Here is a 26,141-nt window from a genome sequence, read left to right as displayed (position 1 = left end):
GATATGTCAGGAATTTAAACTAGATCTCTGGACTCAACCTCAGGCAAACAATGACTTGGGTATTTTTTAAGAATTTCATCTCATTTAATCTTTATAAAATATTCTGTGGTATCTATAATTATTCATATATTACAGATGAGGAACTTAAGCAACTTTCTCATGACATCAATAAACCCTCAGCTACGATGATCTTGTTTGACTCCTTGGAAATTAGGCCAATGTCTTAGTCAGCTTGGCTGCTATTAAAAAATACCATACACTGGATGGCTTAACCAACATACATTTAATTTTCATAGTTCTGGAGGCTGAGAAGTCATAGATCAAGGTAACAGCAGATTTGGCTTTTGATGAGGACCTTCTTCCTCTCTTGATGGTCAACATCTTGCTGTATCCTCACATAGTAGAGAGAAGAAGCTCTGGTATCTCTACCTTTTCTTATGAGTGCTACCCTCACCATGGGGGCTCCTACCTCAGAGCCTTATCTAAACCTAATTACCGCCCAAAGGACCCACGTCCTAATACCATCACATTGGGAGTTAGGGCTTCAACATAGGAATTTGAAGGCGACACAAACATTTAGTTCATAGCAACCATACCCTGCTTATTTTAAGTCCAATCATGGCTGTGCTTCTCTGACTAGCCCTGTTCTGGTGCAGCCTACTTACTCTTAATAGGAGCTGTCCTAGCTTGCGTGAATCACCTATTGGACTGAAAATACAAAAAAATAAGCACTGGACTAATTGAATTGATGGCATCCTGCTCCACAGATAAACTTTTCCATGACTGTTGTTGGTGAGTGAGAGAGATATGTCAGGAATTTTATTAAGGAGACTTACTTCAGACTCCAGTCCTCTATCTTCTATCTTATTATCCAGCCTCAGAACACTTATGTTCTCAGCATCAGTTGGCCATTGGTCATCAATTTTCCTTCAAGTGTTTAACAAATTTTGGAGGCTGTGTTGTACTTGGATGTAAAATATGACCTCTGGGATCTAAGAGTCTGGCTTCAAATTCCATTTCTATCACACATTAGATCCATGATTTTACATATTACCTCATCTCAGGCCATTGTTTCCTCATCTGTTAGAGGATACTAATAGCATCTACTTCACACAGTTGTGGAGAGGATAAAATGTAAAAAAATGCTCATAATTTAGTTTGAAATAATAATTTATTCTGAATAGAGGTTACAGTTTAAGCTTGTCTGTTAACCACCATAGTTTCTCATGGTTCTCACAAGACCATACATTTTTGGCATTTGATAAATCTTATTTTATTTGAATATTAAGCAATAGACAAATTTCTCATACACTTGTGTGCTATTGAAATACTTCTTTCATCTCTAGAAGGTGATGTTAATTATGATAAATTTATAGACTACATGGAAATAATAGAAATATGGAATACTCATCTGGCCTGGAATTGTTTTGCCTTGTTACTTCCTCCAGTGCGCAAAACTTTAGTCTATAAAACTTGGGAGTGGGTAAATAAACAAACTGACGAATATCCTGATACTTTCTAGACCCTAATCTTCTCATTTGTTTTTGAGGGAGTAGAACTAGAACCTTAGTAGAAGATAACTAAGTTTCCTCCTGCTTTAGATACTTATTTATCTATGATGATGATTATGTTCCCCATTTTGTTCATATTTTAAAAAAATACATCTTTATTTTGATGTTATCATTTTTAAAAAAAGAAATTCTAAAATGTATATATAATTAGTTGGGCTTGATTCTAAAAAGTGCTTTCAAAGACAAAAGTTGAGAAGTGTATCACTTTAGACTTGAGTCATTTTACATTGTAAATCATGGTCTCTGGTGAATTTAATTTTGGTGCCAAGACCTTGCATCAGTTTCACAGGAGCATGTAAGAAGGCCGATGTGTGGGAGTGAATGAAGTTTTGCCCATGGAAGAAACTGATTCCTGGGTGTGCTTGGAAATTTTGCAATGTGTCTATTGTGCCAGGGCTAGTGGGACTTGCTGGGGAAGAGTACAAGAGTTCCTACCATTCCTGGGACAATGAGGGTTTGTGCAGTACTGCAGACATGGGGTCTTATCTCATTAAATTCTCTCTTTTGAATCTATATGCTTGGCTCTTCAATTGTGCCACTTTTCTTAATTTATGTACCTGCCTAATTCTAACCTATGATAAAAAATGTAACAAATAATTTATCTTAGGGCTTTCCTGGTGGCGCAGTGGTTGAGAGTCCGCCTGCCGATGCAGGGGACATGGGTTCGTGCCCCGGTCCGGGAAGATCCCACGTGCTGTGGAGCAGCTGGGCCCGTGAGACATGGCCGCTGAGCCTGCGTGTCCAGGGCCTGTACTCCACAATGGGAGAGGCCACAGCAGTGAGAGGCCCGCGTACTGAAAAAAGAAAAAAAAATTATCCTACTGTGCTACGTTTATAAGCTACTGTACTCTCTCTTTCTACTCTCACTATCAAATCTCTTGCATCCCTGTAGCACTGTAATTCACTGCTGAAGAGGCAACATATTCTCCTTATCTTTCATTCTTATAACAACTCACACAATAGGAAATTTCTTCCCATTATAAGTATTGAGAAGACAACTTCTGCTTCAATCCTTTCACTCACTTTTCCTTAACAGAGTAAAAGTTAGAACCTCAGATATCTATTGGGTGGAATTCATGTATTAACTAATTGATGTTCACCTTAGTCCTTCACCTTGGATGGGCAGGAGTAGAGTAGAGGTGTGGGGGTGGGGTCAATATTTAATCCATAGATTCACTGTCCTCACTAAATGGACTCCATCATCAAGACTGGAAACTGAGCAGGGACTGGGCTAGGAGTACTTGGCCTGACATTTCAGAATCTCCATGAAATAATCCTGAACTACATTAAAATCTAGCACACTGTTTTGTGTGTTGAGTAAATGAAATTTTATGCCCCACAGATGACCAGTGCTTTGCTTGTACTTTACTTTGGTATGCAAAGCTCATCACAGGTAGAATTCCTGGTAAAATCCCAATACATTAAATTATCCATAAAACAGATCTCAAGAAAATCTAAAGGGCTGAAATCATACACAATATGTTCTCTGTCATAATAAAATTAAGCTAGGAACCAACATCAAAGAGATAATTAGATATGTTTAAAAATTAAGACCTATTCATTGAAGTAACCAGAAAAACAATGAATAACTCAAAATGACTGCCAGAAAACACTTTGAACTGAATGATAATAAAAAAAAAATATTATATGTCATAATGTACAGGATGCAGCTCAATCAGTGATTCAGGGAAATTTTATAGAGTCAATTGCATGCATTTTTTAATATTTTCATTTTCCCCCAGCATTATTGAGCTATAATTGACATATAATATTGTTAAGTTTAAGGTTATACAATATATTTATTTGATATATTATATATTGTGCAATGATTGCCACCATAATGTCAGCTATCACCTCCATCATATCATATTATTACCATTTTTTGTGGTGAGAATATTTGAGATTTGCTGTCTTAGCAAATTTCAAGTATATAATACAGTATTGTATATAATACAGTATTGTTAACTATAACCACCATGCTGTATATTAGATCCTCAGAGTGTGTTCATCTTATAACTGAAAGTTTGTACCCTTTAACCAGCATATCCCATTTCCCCCATCTCTCAGCCTCTGATAATCACCATTCTACTGTCTATGTGTATGAGTTTGGCTTTTTCAGACTCTATGTATAAGTGATATCATATAGTATTTATCTTTCTCTGCCTGACTTATTAAGGTCCATCCATATAGTCAAAAATGGCAATGTGTGTGTGTGTGTGTGTGTGTGTGTGTGTGTGTGTGTGTGTGTATTTTGCATCTTCCTTATCCAGTCATCTGTTTATGGACACTTAGGTTGTTTCCACATCCTGGCTATGGTTATTGTGAATAATGCTGCAGTGAATGTAAGGATGCAGATATCTCTTTTACATCCTGATTTCATTTCATTTGGATGTATACTCAGAAGTAGCACTGTTGGGTTACATAGTAGTTCTATTTTCAACTTTTTGAGGCGCCTCCATACTGGAGGTGATATTTCATTGTGGTTTTGATTTGCATTTCTCTGATTATTGGTGATGTTGAGCAACATAATTGTATAAGTTTAAAAAAAAATAGAGAAAGCTATAGTTCATCTATTAAAATTAAGACATGAGTTTAGAAAGGTTGCTGGATGCAAGGCTAATATACAAAACATAATTGTATTTCTATAATTGTAACACAGATATATAGTCAAATCAACAATACGCATACAAATTTTAATAGTATTAAGAAATAGTAAAGGCTGGAAATAAATCTAACAAATGATATGCAAGGTTTCTACCCAGAAAGTAAAACATTACTGAGAAAAATTAGAGACCTTAACTAAATGCAGTAATCAACCTTCTTCATGGACTAGAAATTCTAAATATTGTAGAAATGTTAAATTTTTCCCCAATTAGTCTTAACACTCAAAGTAATCTCAATGAAAATTTCTTAGATTTTGAAAAGAACTTGAGAATCTTATTTTAAAATATATATGGAAATTCAAAAGACCAAGAAGTTTCAGGATAGTCATGAAAATAAAGGACGACTTGGGAAGGTTTAAATTTAGCTAACTATAAATCTAAAGTAATTAAGACAGCATGGTTTGGTGCAAGAATACACAAATAGTCTAATGGAACAAAATAGAGAGCTTAGAAAGTGTACCATGCATTTATGAACATCCATTTAATGACAAAGGTGGCACTACAGAACAGTGCAAAATGAAAAGCCATTTCAATAAATAAAACATAGAGTCAGTTGAATATTTATATAGAAATAAAATGTAAACTTGACTACAACCTCATCCCATACACAATAAACTACAGGTCAGTAAGATATCAAAATGTTGAAGGAAGACATCAAACTTTTAGGAGATGGTAAAGAATACCTTTGCAACCTTAGGATAGCAAAATAAAGTAAAATGATTTAAAAATTATGAATATAAAAGGAAAGATTCACTTTTTTAGTACAGTAACTTTAAGAATGTCTATAAATTAAAAACATCATTAAATTGGTGGGATTCAAGTTATACTGTGAGAAAAGATATTGGATGAACATAAAACTGACAAAAATTCTATAGCCAAAGTGTGTGTGTATACATATATATATCTTCAAAAACTATTAAGAAAATGATGGAGAGATAAAAGAATAATGGCAACATACTTGAATCGCTACTTTTCAAAAAATGTCAAAATAGTAAGCAAACACATGAAATTATGCTCAATTCATTAGTAATAAGGGAAATGCAATGAAAATCATAATATGATATGATTAAACACCCACTACAACGTCTAAAACTAAAAGTAGAAAATATAATGGTGTTTTTCATTTTTATTCTGTTCAAATTTAAGTATAAACATAAACATTTTCAGGGGATTTGTTAGGTTTTGATTTTGATTTTTTGATATTTCCCTAGACATGGAGACAATTTTTGGAGATCTAACCCACATCAGAATCTTTTGTTCTGTTTAGCCATGATTTTAAGGGTAATAGCAAAATATTTGTCCTATTTTCTGCTGGGACAGAAAAATGTTCTATGTTTTTAAGATTTATTTTCATTTTAAAAAATGGTTAGATTCTAAAGAAGAGAGATTCTATAGTCCAGATTCAACTTGATATTAACATATTATTATTGATAATTGTCTTAGTAATATAATATGTTAAGAGTTGATATGGCAGAATTTGCCATGACCTCTAATCAGTACTAGGTTTTCTGAATTGATAAACCAAGGCAATAATGGATAAAATAATCAATCCATTCAGTCCAATTAACCACTTAATAATCCTTTTTTTCCAATTAACAATGATTTTTTTCCCCTATCACTAACTTTGTCTTTTTTCTATATCTAATGAAATGTGAAGATCTGTTGCCATCATGTAGATATTACTTATATCTATGCAGATGATGCAGGAATGAGACAGAAACATTTGTTACTGTAACCTAACCCTGGAGGTCTAAAATTCATTGATATGGAGATAGAGAAGACTGCTACCTTGTGTCAACAATAAATATCACTATCAACCAGGAGGTTTAATTTGTTATCAGACCACTCACATCCTTGGGCTTAGACCTCACTTTCTTTCCCTATTATGCATCGCTCATTAAGGCATATCTGTAACATCCAAATATACCTCTTATGTACCAATCATCTCACTTCCAGCCCTCCATAGAGTACATTTCTATGAATCTATTTTTTTTTTATTACAAGTGTTTAAGTAAAATGAACTAATTTAGACATGGAGATGATTGTTACCAGCTACCCTAAGCTGTGAAATTTTGTATAGACCTGGATTGGCAAGATTTTACATAATTTATTGGCTGTTAGACATTATATAAAGAGAGCTCTTAACTCACTATATATTTACAATTGGTAATGCTAAAGTGTATTTTAATTTACTAGATCTTTAAAAGTAAAGATCTATGGTCAAGTTTGCATAATTCCAGAAGGCAAATAGTGGAATTTTGGCCACAGTCTGGATATATATTTTCAGCCTTGATATCTTGACATTTGCCATTATAATCTCTGAAACATATTGTTAGTAACAGAATTAAAACAGTAAAACTTGTCAAAATTTAGAGCAAAATAAAGTATTCATATATTCTGATTTATAATGACATGGTCACTAAATTACCCCTGAATCGTTTTTGGAACAGGTATTGTGGAAGAGGTATAAGCCTAGAATTGCACATTTTTAGGAGAGAATACAAAAAGACTTAAAATGGAAGGATAACACAATGGAAATATTTGAATGAATAACAGCTGACTGTTTGGTGTTGTATGGAGATAATCAGAGCCCATGTCTTCCCACTTTTCTTTATCTTTTCTTCCCAGAGTTTAGGTAAGTGTATATTGGTATCTGACCTGTTATCTAGATTTCATTTTATGTAACTTATGAAATTCAGTCAATAGATGCAAACAATGGGGATAAGAATAATGCAAACAGCAATTGTTCACCATATTCACCAACATGTCTTAACTTGGAACATCAAAATAATCTGAAATTTTATTTCATCTGTGACTCAAAAAGCAAATGATTTATTCCTAAAATCTAGACAAGGGCTGTCTTGAAACATGGTGACTGCAGTTCCCGAGAATTATGGCAAGGTAATATTATTTTTTTCAATCAAGATCCTCATCTCTTGTTAGTAGTATCTCACCACATTAATATATTAGCAGTATCCCATTGCATTGTATTAAGATTCATATCATATCAGAATTTATTGTTGCTTATACAGTGTTAAAGTCATATCACATTAGTGAGTTTCATATCAGATTAGCGAAAGTGGATCCTAATAAGACTTTCATATTCAATTACTAAGGTAACAGTTTTGTCTTTCCAAGTCACTTCTAACTCAAGCCCAGAGTACAAATTGATGAATGTGGTAATAAAGCAATCTTTCTGGCTAAAGATGGATTGCCCCTGGGACCAGTGGAGCTATGAAAATAAGGACTCGAGTCAATGGGCCACAATTCTGATAGGAGAGAAGTTCAACCCTTTCCCTACATGACAGCACTTCTGAACCAAAGACTGTATGAACATAAGAAGCTCGAAATACAACCCTTTTCCTCAGTAATTTACTTTCCACCCTTGTTATCCTGCTTCCAGTCCAATAATTTGAGTCACAAAAAGGATCATAAATAAAAACTGCTTATGAAAGTGGTAAGTGGCTTCTATTCCTTAGTATGTTGCCCCATAAATCATTCAAATTTAGAGATCTTTTACCTAACACTTGGATGGGTAGGTGAGATATTTTGGGACACATAAATGATTGCAGGGACTTCTCAAATAATGCTATGTAATTATTCAAATTATTAGATTAAACTTAACCTTAACACCTATTGCAGTATATGCAAGAAGTAGAAACTGTGACTATATCCATATATTGATTTGATTTTGCTGATGGCATGAACTATACTTTTCTCACCTTTTAATTCTAACACCTCTTCTTAGCATCTGCTGCATGACATGGATTCCACACACACTATTTGGGTGTGTGTAGAAACGGATAAATTAGTAGGGTTTATTTGGGTGCTGAGAGCTAGGAACAGAGCACAAATCAGTCGTAAGTGTAATTTGGTGGGAAAGGCCAGAATTTCTCCATCAGCTAGGAAATTTTTCATACATAATTTACATGTGTGTGTATCAATTGTTTTGTGTTGCTTCCTGCAGTCCTTTGAATCCAATGTATTAGATAAAATTTATTCTGCATTACCTCTCATTTTAAATCACAGTAATCTTCTTTTCTCGAGTCTTAATCCCTTCTTTTCTCAGTTTCTTTTCTCATTATATTACCATATTCAAATTATTTCTGGTTTAAGGGGGAAAAAACCCTCTTCTCCCTTGACTCAGTGCTTCCCTCACATTATCATCCTCCTACATTTTGTGCAGCCATGTATTTTTAAATAGCTAGATATTTATGGTCTCAATGTCATTGCTCATCAGTCTACCATAGTCCAGCTTATATTCACAGTCTACTGAGTATTTCCTTTTGTGATCAACAGCAGCCCCCAGTGTTCTAAAGCAAAAGGACATCTTTTCAGTCTAAAAATTCTGACCTCTCAATCCATTTGACACTTTTTCAATTCAGCCTCCTTGTTTGATTTTTGGTCCTTGAAGTCTTACGGCATCACTTTACTTTCACTTCCTGCTTCTTTACTTTTTTTTTTCTCATTCTGCTCTGGGGCCACATTTTCAAGTTCTCTTCACTTAACAGCCAACTTAATTGATTGGGTACCATTCCTTTAGTTTGATGGTTTCAAACCTTAATGTGCATGAAAATCACCTGGAGAGCTTGTTAAATCCTAGAACACTGGACACCACCTTAGCAATTTGAACTAGAAATTCAGGGGACATTTTTGTTGACCACCCTCTCTAACAGTGTACCTTCCCTTCCTTCCACTAAATTCAAGCCCTCAAGAAGTCCTAATGCTTTTAACTTATGACTGAGGAAATCTCCTCTCTTCTAGTTGCTTGGACCAGCATTTAGCTGGATTAAGCAATGACTCCTATAATTTTTCTTTTATGTCTAGGAAAATAGTGATTATCATTCTAGCTAGTATTTGTTTTTAAGTTATAAATATTTTGACAATCATTTATTAAAATTTATCTCAACCTTTATAAAAGAAAGTGATAGTGAATAGGCAAATCAATATCTTACAAAGAAGAGAGTACATGATTTTACAGGACCACAGAAGAATTTAGCTCAATCATCTGTTTCTATGAATTATCCTGGATTTCATAGGGAGACAACAGAAATAATAAAGTGATTATTATTATTAAAAACACACTGCAACTACAACTAGTCTCATATTACATATTAGGAACTGAGATTTAGAAAATTCAATAACTTCAAGGATTTCACAACAAGAATAGGTAAGATTGAGATTAAAATGAAGGTATGTCTAACTCCAGAATCTGTGTTCTTAATCCCTTTACTTCCTTATACATACACTGTAAGACAGAGTTATCCAGTTCTCCTTCTGAATGCTCCTTGATAATGACAGTCCCCTTCTTAAAAGCTGGCAGTTCTCAGTTATAGCATTGAATTCTGAATTCTCACTTAGAGCCTTAAAATATTCTTCACACTAGCAACAGGTGCCAATTCTAGCTCTTGCTCCTAACTTACATACTATAAACCCCTCTCCAGCTGGGCCAATCCTTTGCTCAGAGCAAAGTTATCCTACACTTGGGCTCCATCATCCATGGGGTTATTCCTCTGCTCTTTTATGCAGGATGAAGCCACTCTCAAATGTTCTTTATTAAACCCTCCTTCACACCTTCTTTGCTCATAATGATTTCCTTCTCATTGTCCCCTAAGGTGTGTTGTTCTGGGCACTCTTGTTTTGGAAGGTGTTATTAGCTACACTTTTACCATTTGGTAGCTTCACCTATAGCTGTATGATAAACAATGTGAGGGTAATAGCTGCTTCTTCTTTCTGTTCTTGGTGCTATCATGCAGTGCCTGGGTCAGGAGGAATCACAACTAGGTGCTCAGAAAGGCCATGCTGGTTAGGTAGGTTTGCCTCTTGGTGTAAGAATCATTATACACTTGCATTTTCCTTATAAGATTGTCAATTAAATAGCATTGCCAAAGCCTCCAAGTCACTAAAGAATCCAGAGCAGTGGTTTATTTTAATCTTTAAAAAAAATAAATTTATTTGCCTGCTCATCTGTGAAATTCATGAATCCCTTTGATTGAGCAGCTTCCTTACAGCTCATACATCTCTTCTTCTTAGCTGGTATTGTGAGGAATTCTGGAGTCTGTTTACCACATGCTGGGTAATTTTCTTTGGTAGAAAAAGCAAAAAAAAATTTGAGTCTGGGATGAAGGGTTAGACAGCAGAAATCCCTTAAAGATTTGCATTATGTTCTGCCTTAATAAGTTGTCTCTCTCTCCTCACACAGACATGGACCTCTTGCTTTCTGTGAGGCAGTAGATCTGGTGATCTGGTTGTATGGAATCAAAATCCCTTCTAGTGCAGAACACAATGAAACTTTACAGACTTTGTCTTTAGGGCCCAACAAAGACACTGGAATCTTGTTTGATAATATTATCTTCTTCCTTTTTAATTTCTTTGCAGAATACTTTCTGAAAATTGAAATCCTTTATCTTAGAGCCAGAGATCTTAGCTTTCACCCAGTTGCCCTTTAAATATTAATAAGAGCTGGTGTCAGATGCTACCTTTCTTGTATTTGCCTGGTCTACTTGACTGCATAGTATTTTGTGGTGCTGTTCTTAAAAGACAGCTTTCTTCTCTTATCCTCAGTGAATAATTTTCTTTGTAGCCTACGGGGGTATAGAGACATATTTTCCATTTTATTTTCATCTTCCTGGTCAGGTTGAAGTTATAAAGGTTATCATAATTACAATTTGAATCCATTTCATGTCTTTTGGTTAGAATAGTGTTATTTGAATTATCAACTGTTGTTTCAAAAAATAGGACTTTATAGTTTCGTTCCCCTGTAGTATTTAATCAAGGACTCCTCTTGTCAATCAATCAGTTTATTTGCATTTATATTACATTGTTCAGGCAGGGGTGTGTGATTGTGTAACATACACACACACACTCACACTTTCTCCCCTCCTGTCACTCCCTATCCTCCTATCAAAGGGCCTAAAATGGTAAAAGTGCCAGAGCAGAGCTGGAAATGACCAAACAGCTATGTGTCTAACTTTTAAAATGGAAAATATAAAACAATGAAAGAATTTTATTGCATGTTAGATAGCATTAGCAAAAATGACATCCATTATGAATTTTTTGGTTAGGCATTGTGATATTTTGAAGCTACTTTTTAGCCTGAATTGTATAGCTGTACAACCAATTCAGCAGTGTTGATTAGTTGAGCTTACTGTTTAGGAGAGTTCAAAGAAGCCTTGCCCACAAAATTTGCCAGGCAAGCAGTCATGAAACAATAACCATCCTCTTGGACTGAATTGCATTCCCCCTCCAAATTCACATGTTGAAGTCTTAACTCCCACCCTGTGACTATTGAAGGTCTTTAAAGAAGTGATTAAAGTTGGATGAAATCATAAAAGTAGAGCCTTTATATGATAGACCCGGTGCCCTTATAAGAAAAGTAAGAGACGTTAGGATACAACAATTAGGCAGCCATCTGCAAATGAAGAATAGATCTCTCACCAGAATTTGACCATGCTGGTACTCTGATCTCAGACTTCCAGTTTCCAGAACTATGAGAAAATTAATTTCTGTTGTTTAATCCACCCAGCCTATGATATTTAGTTTTGACAATATGAGATAACTAATATATTCTCAACATTTAGAAAAAAGTTGTAATACCAAGAAGACATAATCAACAAAGTAGAACTGAATGTGACTTGAGTAGCTGGAGTGTCAAAGATAATTGGAATGTTATCTTGGAGTTAAAAGCAGATAGAATTTGGATAGGTGGACACAAAATCCTTACAAAAAGATAAGATGATGGAAAAGTATAAAATTTATTTGATAACAATTGTGAAACTGATTCATTTAGATAAAAAATATTTATTTGTCACAAACATATAAATAATAATAAAAGATATTGAGTGTATGACCAGTGGCCAAGTCTCACCACTTGACATTCTGATGATAGAAAAGAAACAGTGGAGAATAAAAAGTAAACAGTGAATGCTTGGGTTACACCCTGAGGTAGGCAAGTTATACCTAGCCAACTACATTAACTGTTACTACCTCCTTGAAGTCATGGTAGTAAAGGACTGTGAGATTGCACCCAAGTAGAGATTGCACCTGAGATTTGCAGGAAAACTTCCAAGCAAAACTTCCTACAGAGATGCTAGAGAGAGGATTAGCACAAATATCAATGTGGGAATAAATCTGTGTTGTTTCCAGACATTGTAATAGGAATTAGAGACATCTGGCTTGATATTTGTTCTCTTCTTTTGCTCTGTGTTTTGTGTCCTGAGACTTCTCTTGGAGTGAAGAATAGATATGAAGAATGGCATGCATGTTCCTTTGTTCTCACACAGGAAAACTGTTTTGATCTCACTAGAAGATGTAGGTGAAAAGTGTAGTGATGGGAAGAATATTGGGTTTGAAGCCAGAAAAACCAATGTGCAAATCCTGGATAAGCTATATGGCAACTCTCAGTTCTTGAGTTAGTTTTTTAAACTCTGAGCTCAGGTCTCCTCATTTAAAAAGATATATTATCAGGTTACCTTGATAATTACATAAGCTTAGATATAAGTTGATAAAATGTAATAATAATCACATGATAGCTATTTCATAAATTTGACAGTTTTTAAAAATTCCTCCCTCTTTCACCTTCACTTTGATTTATGTGGTGGTGATGGACCCCCATTTATAGAGTGAGCTGGATTTATTTTAGAATTTATTTCCAACAAAAATATAACTCATCCACATCATACCCCCAGATGGCTAAGTATAGTTTGTTATAAACATAAAATGATTTTCAGGCATTAAAATTAAATATAAATTACTAATAATGAAAAGTATAATATGTATGTATTATTTTGATAAATATAAATTTCCCCAAAAAAGTCAAGTATCATGATCTAATTATTTTTAACAACATGGCTTCTTCTGAGAATATGAATGTGTTAAAATCAACAGTAGCACACATAAATTAAGTGTTGCTATGAATATCCATCTTTAGAAGTGTCAATGATCCCTTGTAGTCCCACTGCCTTTTTATGAAAAGCATCTAAGATACAAAGCTCCCAGGCCTAGCCTTCCAGCTTTGTTACTATTCCCCAATGTACCACTTTGTAAATGTCCATTTGCTTGTAATGGCAATTTATATCACTGTGCATTATACGGATAGCCTAATTCAAGGCCAGTCATCCAGTGGAGATGTCTTCACTTCAAAGGAAGTTGGTTAATGGTTGGAACTAGGGTGTTTTATTGTACCATACCATTGAACTGTATTTTCTACAATGTCTTTTTACTGACTGTGCCTAAAAACATTTTATTATGTTTAATTATATACACTCATTCTCATTAGAACTTTATCATTTCCCTTGTAGTTCTACCTGTCCAGTGCCAGCAATGTTTTGGGTTTCTTAACACTGCACAAAGAGAAGTATTGGTTTTAAAATGAAAATCCTTATTACTCATTAGGTGTCCAGTGATTTAAACAGATGAAATGTACCATCCTTCATTGAAAGAGATAGAGCCCCTGGTCAGGGTCTAACACATGCACATGTGGAAGCAGAGAGGAAAAAGCTATAGGATTTTAGGAGCTTCAACAGCCTCCATTGTGTTCCTCCCACACCAGTCTCTCCAATTCCAACTGCAACTTCTTCCTGCATGAAAGCTGATTCCTGGCATTCCTTTGAAAGACCTCACTGACTTTCATTTCATTTGTTCACTCATTTATTATTCATTTAATTATTTTTATAAAAGCCTTGGAACAGCAATCATATCTTTTGGTTTCTATTTTGTTCTTCAAATTCAAAGATGAATTATTCACTGTTATTAACACTAAAGAGAATGATGTATAGTGGAGACACAATATACAAACAATTACAAAACATGATTTTTAGGAGCTCTAATAGTTATATGAACAAAATGTTTCTGGAGTACAAGGAAATTTCAGAGGTTTCACTGAGGAAGTCACAGGTACACAGGTTAGCAAAGGTGGCTGACTTGACTGAAGAGAGTCATAAGAATAGCATGTGGAAAGGATGTGTGAGAGATCCTGGCATGTTCAAATAAGAGTGAGTAAGTTTAAGTAGATTTAGCAGCTTTGTGAAATAAAACAGTAAAGGCTATATGGTGGGTCAGTGCTGGGTGGGATCAAAGATGGGTTGAGACTTACGGATGGAGAGTGAGTCAGAGCCAGGTACAGGTTTATACTGCGACTATTCTTAGGAAGTGATAGGAATAATGCTTGAAGTATTTTGGAGCAATGGTATTGTTATAAATATCAAAGTTACTTGCACCAAAATAGTATCATTAAATGGACTATCTTGATGTGTAATGTAGTAACTACTGCATGCATCCTAACATCTATACCCCGCATCTTTGTCAAGCTGTAAAAAACATTGAGTTAATCATTCCCATCAAAACTGGTAATATGGTGTAACTGTCATCAATTCAGAATCAGCTGGGAGAATGAATATTTATACTATTGAATTCCTCTCCTGAAAGAACAGCTGAGACTAAAAACTGAAAGAAAAGAAAGTCAACTTTTCTGTCAAATCCCCACCAAATTTTATTTTATATCTAAAAGCCACATACCATAGAATAATTTATTGATTTAATTACTGAAGGGTAAAGTTTGTATGAAATTTATCACCAAGGAATCACCAAGTTATTTATTAAAAAATACAGATTTTATGGGTTTGAGATTTTTCTAAGGTCAAAGTGGCTTACTTTGAAAATTTTCCATTCTATAATTCTGATCACTTACTATTGCTTTCAATTTTAAAGTCTATGTCACACTTTAAAAAAATGTGTTGGAGCCAGCACAGTAATATATTGTGAGAAAATTACAGTCTTTCCACTAGGTTATTATTAAGTTCTCAAGAGGTGTACTAACCATCTTATTTCATTTGTGAATTGTATCTCCAGTGGAATATTCATTCCTCTTTGCCTTTTCTGCTTTTCTACTAGTAGCTCAGAGATACATTTATCACTCATTCTAAGAACTTTTGCAAATTCTTATTGTGCACATATCTCAGAATACCATTTTTACACATTGTGCTGTTTTTCCTTTTTAACATTTTTATTGGAGTATAATTACTTTACAATGGTGTGTTAGTTTCTGCTTTACAACAAAGTGAATCAGTCATATATATATATATATATATATATATATATATATATATATATATATATCCCCATATCTCTTCCCTCTTGCATCTGCCTTCCTCCCACCCTCCCTATTCCACACTTCTAGTTGATCACAAAGCACCCAGCTGATCTCCCTGTGGTATGTGACTCTTTCTCACTAGCTATCTATTTTACATTTGGTAGTGTATATATGTCCATATATAAACTACCACACTCGCACTTTGTCCCAGCTTACGCTTCCCCCACCCTGTGTCCTCAAATCCATTCTCTAGTAGGTCTGCATCTTTATTCCCATCATGCCCCTAGGTTCTTTTTTGATTCCATACTTATGTGTTACCATACGGTATTTCTTTTTCTCTTTCTAACTTACTTCATTCTGTATGACAGACTCTAAGTCCATCAATCTCACTGCAAAAAACTCAATTTTGTTTCTTTTATGGCTGAGTAATATTCCATTGTATATATGTGCCACCTCTTCTTTATTCATTCATCTGTTGATGGACACTTAGGTTGCTTCCATGTCCTGGCTATTGTAAATAGAGCTACAATGAACATTGTGGTACATGACTCTTTTTGAATTATGGTTTTATCAGGGTATATGTCCAATAGTGGGATCGCCACCAGGGAAGCCCCACATTGTGGTTTTGATTTGCATTTTTCTAATGATTAATGATGTTGAGAATACTTTCATTTGTTTGTTGGCAATCTGTATATCTTCTTTGGATAAATGTCTATTTAGGTCTTCTGCCAAATTTTGGATTGGGTTGTTTGTTTCTTTGATATTGAGCTGCATGACCTGCTTATAAATTTTAGAGATTAATCCTTTGTCAGTTGCTTCATTTGCAAATATTTTCTCCCATTCTGAGGGGTGTCTTTTCGTCTTGATTATGGTTTCCTATGCTGTGCAAAAGCTTTTAAGTTTCATTAGGTCCAATTTGTTTATTTTTGTTTTTATTTCCATTTCTCTAGGAGCTGGGTCAAAAAGGATCTTGCTGTGACTTATTTCTTACAGTGTTCTGCCTATGTTTTCCTCTAAGAGTTTCGTAGTGCCTGGATTTACATTTAGGTCTTTAATCAATTTTGACTGTACTTTTGTGTATGGTGTTAGGGAGTGTTCTAATTTCATTCTTTTACAATGTAGGTCTCCAGTTTTCCCAGCACCACTTATTGAAGAGGCTGTTTTTTCTCCATTGTATATTCTTGCCTCCTTTATCAAAGATAATATGACCAGTTGTGCATGGGTGTATCTCTGGGCTTTCTATCCTGTTCCATTGATCTTTATTTCTGTTTTTGTGCCAGTACCATAATGTCTTGATTACTGTAGCTTTGTAGTATAGTCTCAAGTCTGGAAGCCTGATTCCTCCAACTGCGTTATTCTTTCTCAAGATTGCTTTGGGGCTTCCCTGGTGGCACAGTGGTTGAAAGTCCACCTGCCAATGCATGGGACACGGGTTTGTGCCCCGGTCCAGGAAGATCCCACTTGCTGTGGAGCGGCTGGGCCTGTGGGCCATGGATGATTAACCTGCGTGTCCGAAGCCTGTGGTCTGCAATGAGAGAGGCCTCAACAGTGAAGGGCCCGCATACCGCAAAAAAAAAAAAAAGAAAAAGATTGCTTTGGCTATTCAGGGTCTTTGTGCTTACATAAAAATTATGAAATGTTTGTTCTAGTTCTGTGAAAAATACCAGTAGCAGTTTGATAGGGATTGAATTGAATCTATAGATTGCTTTGGGTAGTATAGACATTTTCACAATGTTGATCCTTCCAATTCAAGAAAATGGTGTATCTCTCCACTATTTGTATTATCTTTAATTACTTTCATTAGTGTCTTAAAATTTTCTGCACACAGGTCTTTTCTCTCCTTAGGTAGGTTTATTCCTAGGTATTTTATTCTTCATGTTGCAAGGGTAAATGCTACTGTTTTCTTAGTTTCACCTTCAGATTTTTCTTCATTAGTGTATAGGAATGCAAGAGATTTCTGTGCATTAATCTTGTATCCTGCTACATTACCATATTCACTGATTAGCTCTAGTAGTTTTCTGGTAACATCTTTAGGATACTCTATGTATAGTATGTCATCTGCAAACAGTGATATCTTTACTTCTTCTTTTCTGATTTGGATCCCTTTTATTTCTTTTTCTTCTCTGATTGCTGTGGCAAAAACTTCCAAGACTGGGCTTCCCTGAGGGTGCAGTGATTGTGAGTCTGCCTGCCGATGCAGGGGACACAGGTTCGTGCCCCCGTCCAGCAAGATCCCACATGTTGCAGAGTGGCTGGACCCGTGGGCCATGGCCACTGAGCCTGCACATCCAGAGCCTGTGCTCCACAATGGGAGAGGCCACAGCAGTGAGAGGCTCTTGTACCGCAAAGAAAAAGAAAAAAAACTTCCAAGACTTGAATGATAGTGGTGAGAGTGGGCAACCTTGTCTTGTTCCTGATCTTAATGGAAATGGTTTCAGTTTTTCACCATTGATTATGATGTTTGCTGTGGGTTTGTCATATATGGCCTTATTATGTTGAGATAAGTTCCCTGTATGCCTGCTTTCTGGAGGGTTTTTATCATTATGGGTGTTGAATTTTGTTGAAAGCATCTATTGACATGATCATATGGTTTCTCTCCTTCAATTTGTTAATATGGTGTATCACATTGATTGATTTGCATATATTGAAGAATCCTTACATTCCTGAGGTAAACCCCACTTGATCATGTTTCATGATCCTTTTAATGTGCTGTTGGATTCTGTTTGCTAGTATTTTGTTGAGGATTTTTGCATCTATGTTCATCAGTGATATTGGTCTGTAGTATTCTTTTTTTGTGACATCTTTGTCTGGTTATGATATCAGGGTGATGGTGGCCTTGTAGAATGAGTTTGAGAGTGTTCCTCCCTCTGCTATATTTTGGAAGAGTTTGAGAAGCATAGGAGTTAGCTCTTCTCTAAATGTTTGATAGAGTTCACCTGTGAAGCCATCTGGTCCTGGCCTTTTGTTTGTTGGAATATTTTTAATCACAGTTTCAATTTCAGTGCTTGTGATTAGTCTGTTTATATTTTCTATAATATTTCTTCCTGGTTCAGTCTCGGAAGGTTCTGCTTTTCTAAGAAATTGTCCATTTCTTACAGGTTGTCCATTTTATTGACATATAGATGCTTGTAGTAATCTCTCATGATTCTGTGTATTTCTGCAGTGTCAGTTGATACTTCTTTTTCATTTCTAATTCTATTGATTTGAGTCTTCTCCCTTTTTTTCTTGATGAGTCTGGTTAATGGTTCATCAATTTTGTTTACCTTCCCAAAGAACCAGCTTTTAGTTTTATTGATCTTTGCTATCTTTTCTTTCATTTCTTTTTCTTTTATTTCTGATTTGATCTTTGTGATTTCTCTCCTTCTGCTAACTTTGAGTTTTTTGGTTCTTCTTTCTCTAATTCCTTAGTTGTAAGGTTACGTTGTTTATTTGAGATGTTTCTTGTTTCTTAAGGTAGGATTGTATTACTGTAAACTTCCCTTTTAGAACTGCTTTTTCAGCGTGCCATAGGTTTTGCTTTGTCATGTTTTCATTGTCCTTTGTTTCTAGGTATTTTTTGATTTCCTCTTTGATTTCTTCACTTATCTCTGGTTATTAAGTAGTGTATTGTTTAGCCTCCATGTGTTTGTACTTTTTACAGATTTTTTCCTGTAATTCATATCTAGTCTCATAGCATTGCAGTCAGAAAAGATACTTGATACAATTTTAATTTTCTTAAATTTACCAAGGCTTGATTTGTGATCCAAGATATGATCTATCCTGGTGACAGTTACATTAGCACTTGAGAAGAATGTTTATTTTGTTGTTTTGGATGGAATGTTCTGTAAATATCAACTAAGTCCATCTTGTTTAATGTATCATTTAAAGCTTATGTTTCCTCATTTATTTTCATTTTGGATGATCTGTCTATTGGTGAATGTGTGGTGCTAAAGTTCCCTACAATGATTGTGTTACTGTCTATTTCCCCCTTTATGGCTGTTAGTATTTGCCTTATGTATTGAGACGCTCCTATGTTGGGTGCCTAAATATTTACAATTACTATATCTTCTTCTTGGATTAATCCCTTGATCATTATGTAGTGTTCTTCTTTGTTTCATGCAATAGTTTTTATTTTAAAGTCCATTTTTTCTGATATGAGAATTGCTACTCCAGCTTTCTTTTGATTTCCATTTGCATGGAATATCTTTATCCATCCTCTCACTTTCTATGTGTCCATAGTTCTGAAATGGGTCTGTTGTAGACAACATATATATGGGTCTCATTTTTGTATCCTTTCAGCCAGTCTGTGTCTTTTGGTTGGAGCATTTAATCCATTTACATTTTAGGTAATTATCAATATGTATGTTCCTATTCCCATTTTCTTAATTGTTTTGGGTTTGTTATTGTAGGTCTTTTTTTCTCTTTAGTTTCCTGCCTAGAGAAATTCCTTTATCATTTGTTGTAAAGCTGGTTTGGTGGTGCTGAATTCTTTTAGCTTTTACTTGTCTGTAAAGTTATTAATTTCTCCATCAAATCTGAATGAGATCCTTGCTGGGTAGAGTAATCTTGGTTGGAGGTTTTTGCCTTTCATCACTTTTAATATATCCTGCCACTCCCTTATGGCTTGCAGAGTTTCTGCTGAAAGATCATCTCTTAACCTTATGGGCATTCCATTGTATGTTTGTTGTCTTTCCCTTGCTGCTTTTAATAATTTTTTTCTTTGTATTAACTTTTGATAGTTTGATTAATATGTGTCTTACCATGTTTCTCCTTGGATTTCTCCTGTATTGGACTCTTTGTTCTTCCTGGACTTGATTAAGTATTTCCATTCCCATATTAGGGAAGTTTTGAAGTATAATCTCTTCAAATATTTTTTCAGTCCCTTTCTTTTTCTCTTCTTCTTCTGGGACCCCTATAATTCGAATGTTGGTATGTTTAATATTGTCCCAGAGGTCTCTGAGACTTCCCTCAATTATTTTCATTCTTTTTCTTTATTCTGCTCTGCAATAGTTAATTCCACTATTTTATTTTCCAGGTCACTTATCTCTTCTTCTGCCTCAGTTATTTTGCTATTGATTCTTTCTACAGAATTTTTAATTTAATTTATTGTGTTCTTCATGACTGCCTGATTGCTCTTTAGTTCTTCTAGTTCCTTGTTAAAAGTTTCTTTTATTTTCTACCTTCTAATTCCAAGATTTTGGATCATCTTTACTATCATTATTCTGAATTCTTTTTCAGGTAGACTGCTTATTTCCTCTTCATTTTTTAGGTCTGTTCTGTCTTTACCTTGTTCCTTTTCCACTGAGTGTTTCTGTTTCTTCTCATTTTGCTTAATTTAACACTTTTGGGGTCTCCTTTTCATAGGCTGCAGGTTCGTAGTTCCTATAGTTTACATGTCTGTCCCCAGTGGCTAAGGTTGGTTCTATGGGCTGTGTAGGCTTCCTGGTGGAGGGGACTAGTGTCTGTGTTCTGGTGGATAAGGCAGGATATTGTCTTTCTGGTGAACTGGTCCAGGTCTGGTGGTGTGTTTTGGGCTGTCTGTGACCTTATTATGATTTTAGGCAGCCTCTCTTCTAATGGGTGGGTTTGTGTTCCTGTCTTGCTAGTTCTTTGTCATAGTGTGTCCAGCACTGTAGCTTTTGGTCGTTGAGTGGAGCTGGGTCTTGGAGTTGAGATGGAGATCTCTGGGAGTTTTTCACTGTTTGATATTAAGTAGAGCTTGGAGGTCTCTGGTGGACCAATGTCCTGAACTTGGCTCTCCCACCTCAGAGGCACGGCCCTGATGCCTGGCAAGAGCACAAAGAGCTTGTCATCCACATGGCTCAGAACAAAAGGGAGAAAAAAGAAAGAAAGAAAAATTAAATTATTTTTAAAATGTATTAAAACAAAAAATAATTATTAATTTTTAAAAAAAATAATTAGAAAGAAAGAAAGAAGGGAACAACCAAACCAAAAAACAAATCCACCAATTATAACAAAGACTAAAAATTAAACTAATAAATAGACAAAAAGAAAAACAAAAAATAACCAGACAAACAGTACTTAGAACAAATGGTAAAACAAAGCTATACAGACAAAATCACACAAAGAAGCATATACATACACACGTACAAAATGAGAAAAGGGAAATATATATATATATATATGTATATATATATGTATATATATATATATATATATATATATATATATATATATATATATATATATATATAAAATTGCTCCCAAAGTCCACCTCCTAGATTTGGGATGATTCCTTGTCTATTCAGGTATTCTACAGTTGCAGGGTACATCAAGTTGACTGTGGAGAGTTAATCCACTGCTCCTGAGGCTGCTGGGTTAGATTTCCCTTTTTCCTTTATGTTCGCACAGCTCCTGGGATTCAGCTTTGGATTTGGCCCTACCTCTGCGTGTAGGTCACCTGAAGACGTCTGTTCTTCACTCAGACAGGATGGGGTTAAAGGAGCAGCTAATTCAGGGACTCTCTGTCACTGAGGCCAGTTGGAGGGAGTGGTAGGGAATGCGGGGCGAGCCTGTGGTGGCTGAGGCCGGCATGACATTGCACCAGCCTGAGGCATGCCGTGTGTTCTCCTGAGGATGTTGTCCCTGGATCACGGGATGCTGGCAGTGGTAGGTTCCACAGGCTTCCGGAAGGGGAGGTGTGGATAGTGACCTGTGCTTGCACACAGGCTTCTTGGTGGCTCCAGCTTCAGCCTTAGCATCTCATGCCCGTCTCTGGGTTCTGCTCTGTTAGCCACAGCTTACACCCGTCTCTGGAGCTCTTTTAAGCAGTGTTCTTAATCCACTCTCCTTGTGCACCAGGAACCAAAGAGGCAAGAAAAATTCTCTTGCCTCTTCTGCAGTCCCATACATTTTCCTTGACTCCTTCCTGGCTAGCTGTGGTGCAATATTCCCCTTCAGGCTGTGTTCACGCAGCCAACCCCAGTCCTTTCCCTGGAATCTGACTGAAGCCGGAGTCTCAGCTGTCAGCACCCACCCACCTCGGCGGGTGAGACAACAAGCCTCTCGGGCTGGTGATTACTTGTCGGCACCAATCTTCTATGTGGGAATCTCTCTGCTTTGCCCTCTGCACCCTGTTGCTGTGCTCTCCTCTGTGGCTCCAAGCCTTCCCCCCTCTGCCATCCAGTCTCCGCCCATGAAGGGGTTTCCTCGTGTGTGGAAAACTTTCCTCCTTCACAGCTTCGTCCCATTGGTGCAGGTCCTGTGCCTATTCTTTTGTATCTTTTTTTCTTTCGTTTTTCTTTTGCCTTACCCAGGTACGTGGGGAGTTTCTTGCTTTTTGGGAGGTCTGAATTCTTCTGCCAGTGTTCAGTAGATGTTCTGTAGGAGTTGTTCCACATGTAGATGTGTTTCTGTTGTATTTGTGGGGAGGATGGTGATGTCCACCTCTTACTCTTCTGCCATCTTGTAGCTCCCCCCACATTGTGTTTTTTTATTATTATTTTCCATTTGTTATTTTTCACCTCGGTTTATTTCAATGTTTATTTTTGCTGTATTGTCCCTCATCCTAATACTTATTTAATCATATATTCTACAGGCAGCTTAAAATCTATCTTATACTTAAATGTGATAAAAACACAATGAATGCTATTCTTCACATAACACTAGGCATAAGAAAATATGGCACTGTGCCTTTCCATTTTATAGATGAGACATTGAGGTTAAGTGAGATAACATGACTGGGAATGCAGCCTAAGCAGACTGGATGTTGAATGCTAAAGAGTAATAGATGGGCATGTGCATATCAGCTGCTTATTTGGCCAGAAAGCCCTGTGTTCTATGTATGAACAGTGTTGCATAATTTAATAAATAACAGCAATACTCATGACAGACAGGAGAAGAAAATTTTAACCAATCACAGAAAGAAAAAAATGACACTTGTACTCTGCAAAATCAAGGCAGAGAATCTGGCTTGCCATCCACCAGAAAATGCTGGGAATTTAACAATTAAAAGCTGTTTCTCTAGAGACTGGAAGCTGTGTCTCCTTTCACATTGCTAATGAAGTATAATTCATTTTACCTCACCCCCACCTTTAGAAATCAAAGTTCAAGCGTCTGTATCAGACACATTTAAAAGGCGAGGTCTTCTCTCTCCTTGCAGTACTGTATCTCCTATTCAGGGAGCATTCTCCTGTTCTATTAATTATTGTGCTTGGATGAAATTATTATTCATGGACTAGCATCTCAAGATACTTGACTTAGCACTGGGTCTGGAACTAATACTAATAAGTACAAAGCTGAGTAGTGTGTGAAGTTTTATTTTTTTTCTCTCTCTCTTATAAACACAAAGAAAGGGGGTACTAGTATTCATTATTCAGCTGCTGAGCTGAAATATGAATTCAGAATTTAGCCTCTTGAGTCATTAGGGACCATGTCATAGAAAAATGCACCTCCAGGGCATTCATAAGAAATGGAAAAACCCAATTCCAAATTTCCACAGACCATCCAAAAGGAGATATAAAAATAAAGACTTGTTTAACTTGTTGTTATTTTAATATAACTTTAAGTAATATGTATTTTGGGGGCAGAAAGTCTTCATTCACTGGTACGGAGTTGGTGATTTCAAATATGGTGCCGTATTGGTGAAAGGATTATTGGCACTTGAAGTAAGATTATAATGTAATGAGATTGATTTTTTAAGCAAACCTAGTAGACTATATCCATTCAAAGAAGACAAGTGTTCTTCAAAGTAGCCAACATGAAAAGCTATTGTATCATTAGGAGTATATTCCTAAATATCAGCTTTTAATAACCAAAGAAAACCCAACTACCAATATTATCAATAAATAGGTTTATTTTTCCTTTGCAACAGAAAATCTGTTGGCATTGGGTCACCCATTCTGTGGTAATAAAACCACAGTGTTTGCTATTGTTTTGCTTCAATATCCAGATCACATTGGCTTTTGACTACTATTTGTTGCCCCAAGGTCACATGATAGCTGACTCACCTGAAGGTATAACTTTATACTCAAGGCAGAGAAAGGGGAAAAGAGGTGGCATCAGCATGCTTCCTTTGTTTCTTTTCTTCTTACTGGGAATTTAAAAGACCCTAAGATATTTATCCTTTTATCTTCTTATCAGGAACTGGGTTTCATGCCTCTCTCAGTTGTGGTTAGAAGACCAGACATATTACTTTATATTCCCTATTGTGGAAGCTGAACAAGGGAGAAGGAACTGAGATTGGAAGTGGTGCTATAACCAAGCAGGACACTATGGTGGCTTCCCAGGACAGACCCCACCCACCATGTCTTCCATCTGTCTCTTGTTTGTAGAAAAATTTAGCCTCCTAAGCCTTCTCCAGGTTTCAAAGAACACATTTAATAAGAGAAATATGGAAATGCAGAAACAAAGGAAAACAGTCAAGAGAGACAAAATAATAATAGTTTAGTAATTAAAGTCAAGGGTCTTTAGTTTTTCCTCAAGGACTATAGATAATAATCTGAGCCACATCTATCCCTTGAGCTGCTTTGCAGATACTGAAACCCCCACCAGGGGAAGAAATTAACAGTATGCTTACCACAAGCACATAGACCCCAGACCTATTTAAACCAGAAGGTTGATGAATTGATTCTCAATTATTTTACCACCAACAAATCAGAAGAACATCTATTAACTGACCACTGAGCATGCACCCTGAAACCCTCTCCCTCACCCTGTCTTTAAAACCCTTTCCCTGAAAGCCACTGGGGGCATTCAGGACTTTTGAGCATTAGCTACCAGCACTCCTTGTTTGGCACCTGCAATAAATGACTCACCTTCCATCACCACAACATGGTGTCACTAGATTAGCAACACTGCATGCAGATGAGCAGACCCAAGTTTGGTTCAATAAGAGTGCTGACCAAAGAAAAGTGTCACCATGAGCATGGAGTTATTCCAGCAATGTTTCATTATTTAAAATTCTTCATTGCCTACTGATTGCATTTTCAAACAAAATTTCCTTGGTGCAGAGATCAGGTCTGCCTTCGTTTAGCATCATTTAGCAATAGCATAATGCCTCTCCATAAATGTATTGAATAAATGAATTCATGAATGAAAAAATGAACCAATACAATTTTTCCACTTGGTACCTATAGGTGTGACTCTCAGACAAAAAGGAGTAGATGGTGGGCAAATGAAAAACTGGCAGCTAAAAATATGAAGAAGAGGGAACTTTTTTTTTTTCCTTTCGTATGGATGAGGTCGTACAAACTATTGTGGAAGGAGGAACAGAGACAGACTGAACAAAGCATGCAAACTCACCCAGCCCAGGTCCTCCCTATGCTACCACAATCCAGAGACTTGTTTGCTTCTCACAATTACTATGTCTTGGAACTGGCCCTAGGGGCCCAATCCTTTCCCCTACTGATATTTCCCCTGCTCACATCTGCAATTTCTTTTTGACAGTCTAGTCCCTTCATACTATTTTCTCTCCAGGTCTGATTACTGGCAGTTCCAGCTGAGGGGAAAGTTTTCTATAAAACTTTAATTAGTTTTTCATTAATTCCTTTTTTTTAATAAAGATTTTTTTTTGTTCCTTTAACCTAATACTTATAAACTACATGTCAATCTCCAAAACAATATCTCCATCACTGGAATTGCCTGAGCCATCTGTGAGTTTATTGAAACTCCTGAATTTCAGGAGTTTTCAGTGATTTGATTTTTGAGAAGCTGAGTACGGGGGTTACGTTATGTATTTTATGTTTAGGAAGTGGTCTTGGTGGTATACCTATTGCTTAACTGAACATCTGTGGAGTGAGAGGGAAAGATATTGGGCGTGAAGAAAGTAAGGAGTATGACTAAAATTTTCCAGAAACAGTAATTTCACCATCAACAGTT

This window comes from Phocoena phocoena, chromosome 13, assembly GCF_963924675.1.
Source record: "Phocoena phocoena chromosome 13, mPhoPho1.1, whole genome shotgun sequence".
Classification (NCBI taxonomy): domain Eukaryota; kingdom Metazoa; phylum Chordata; class Mammalia; order Artiodactyla; family Phocoenidae; genus Phocoena; species Phocoena phocoena.
This window is presented reverse-complemented; position numbering follows the sequence as displayed.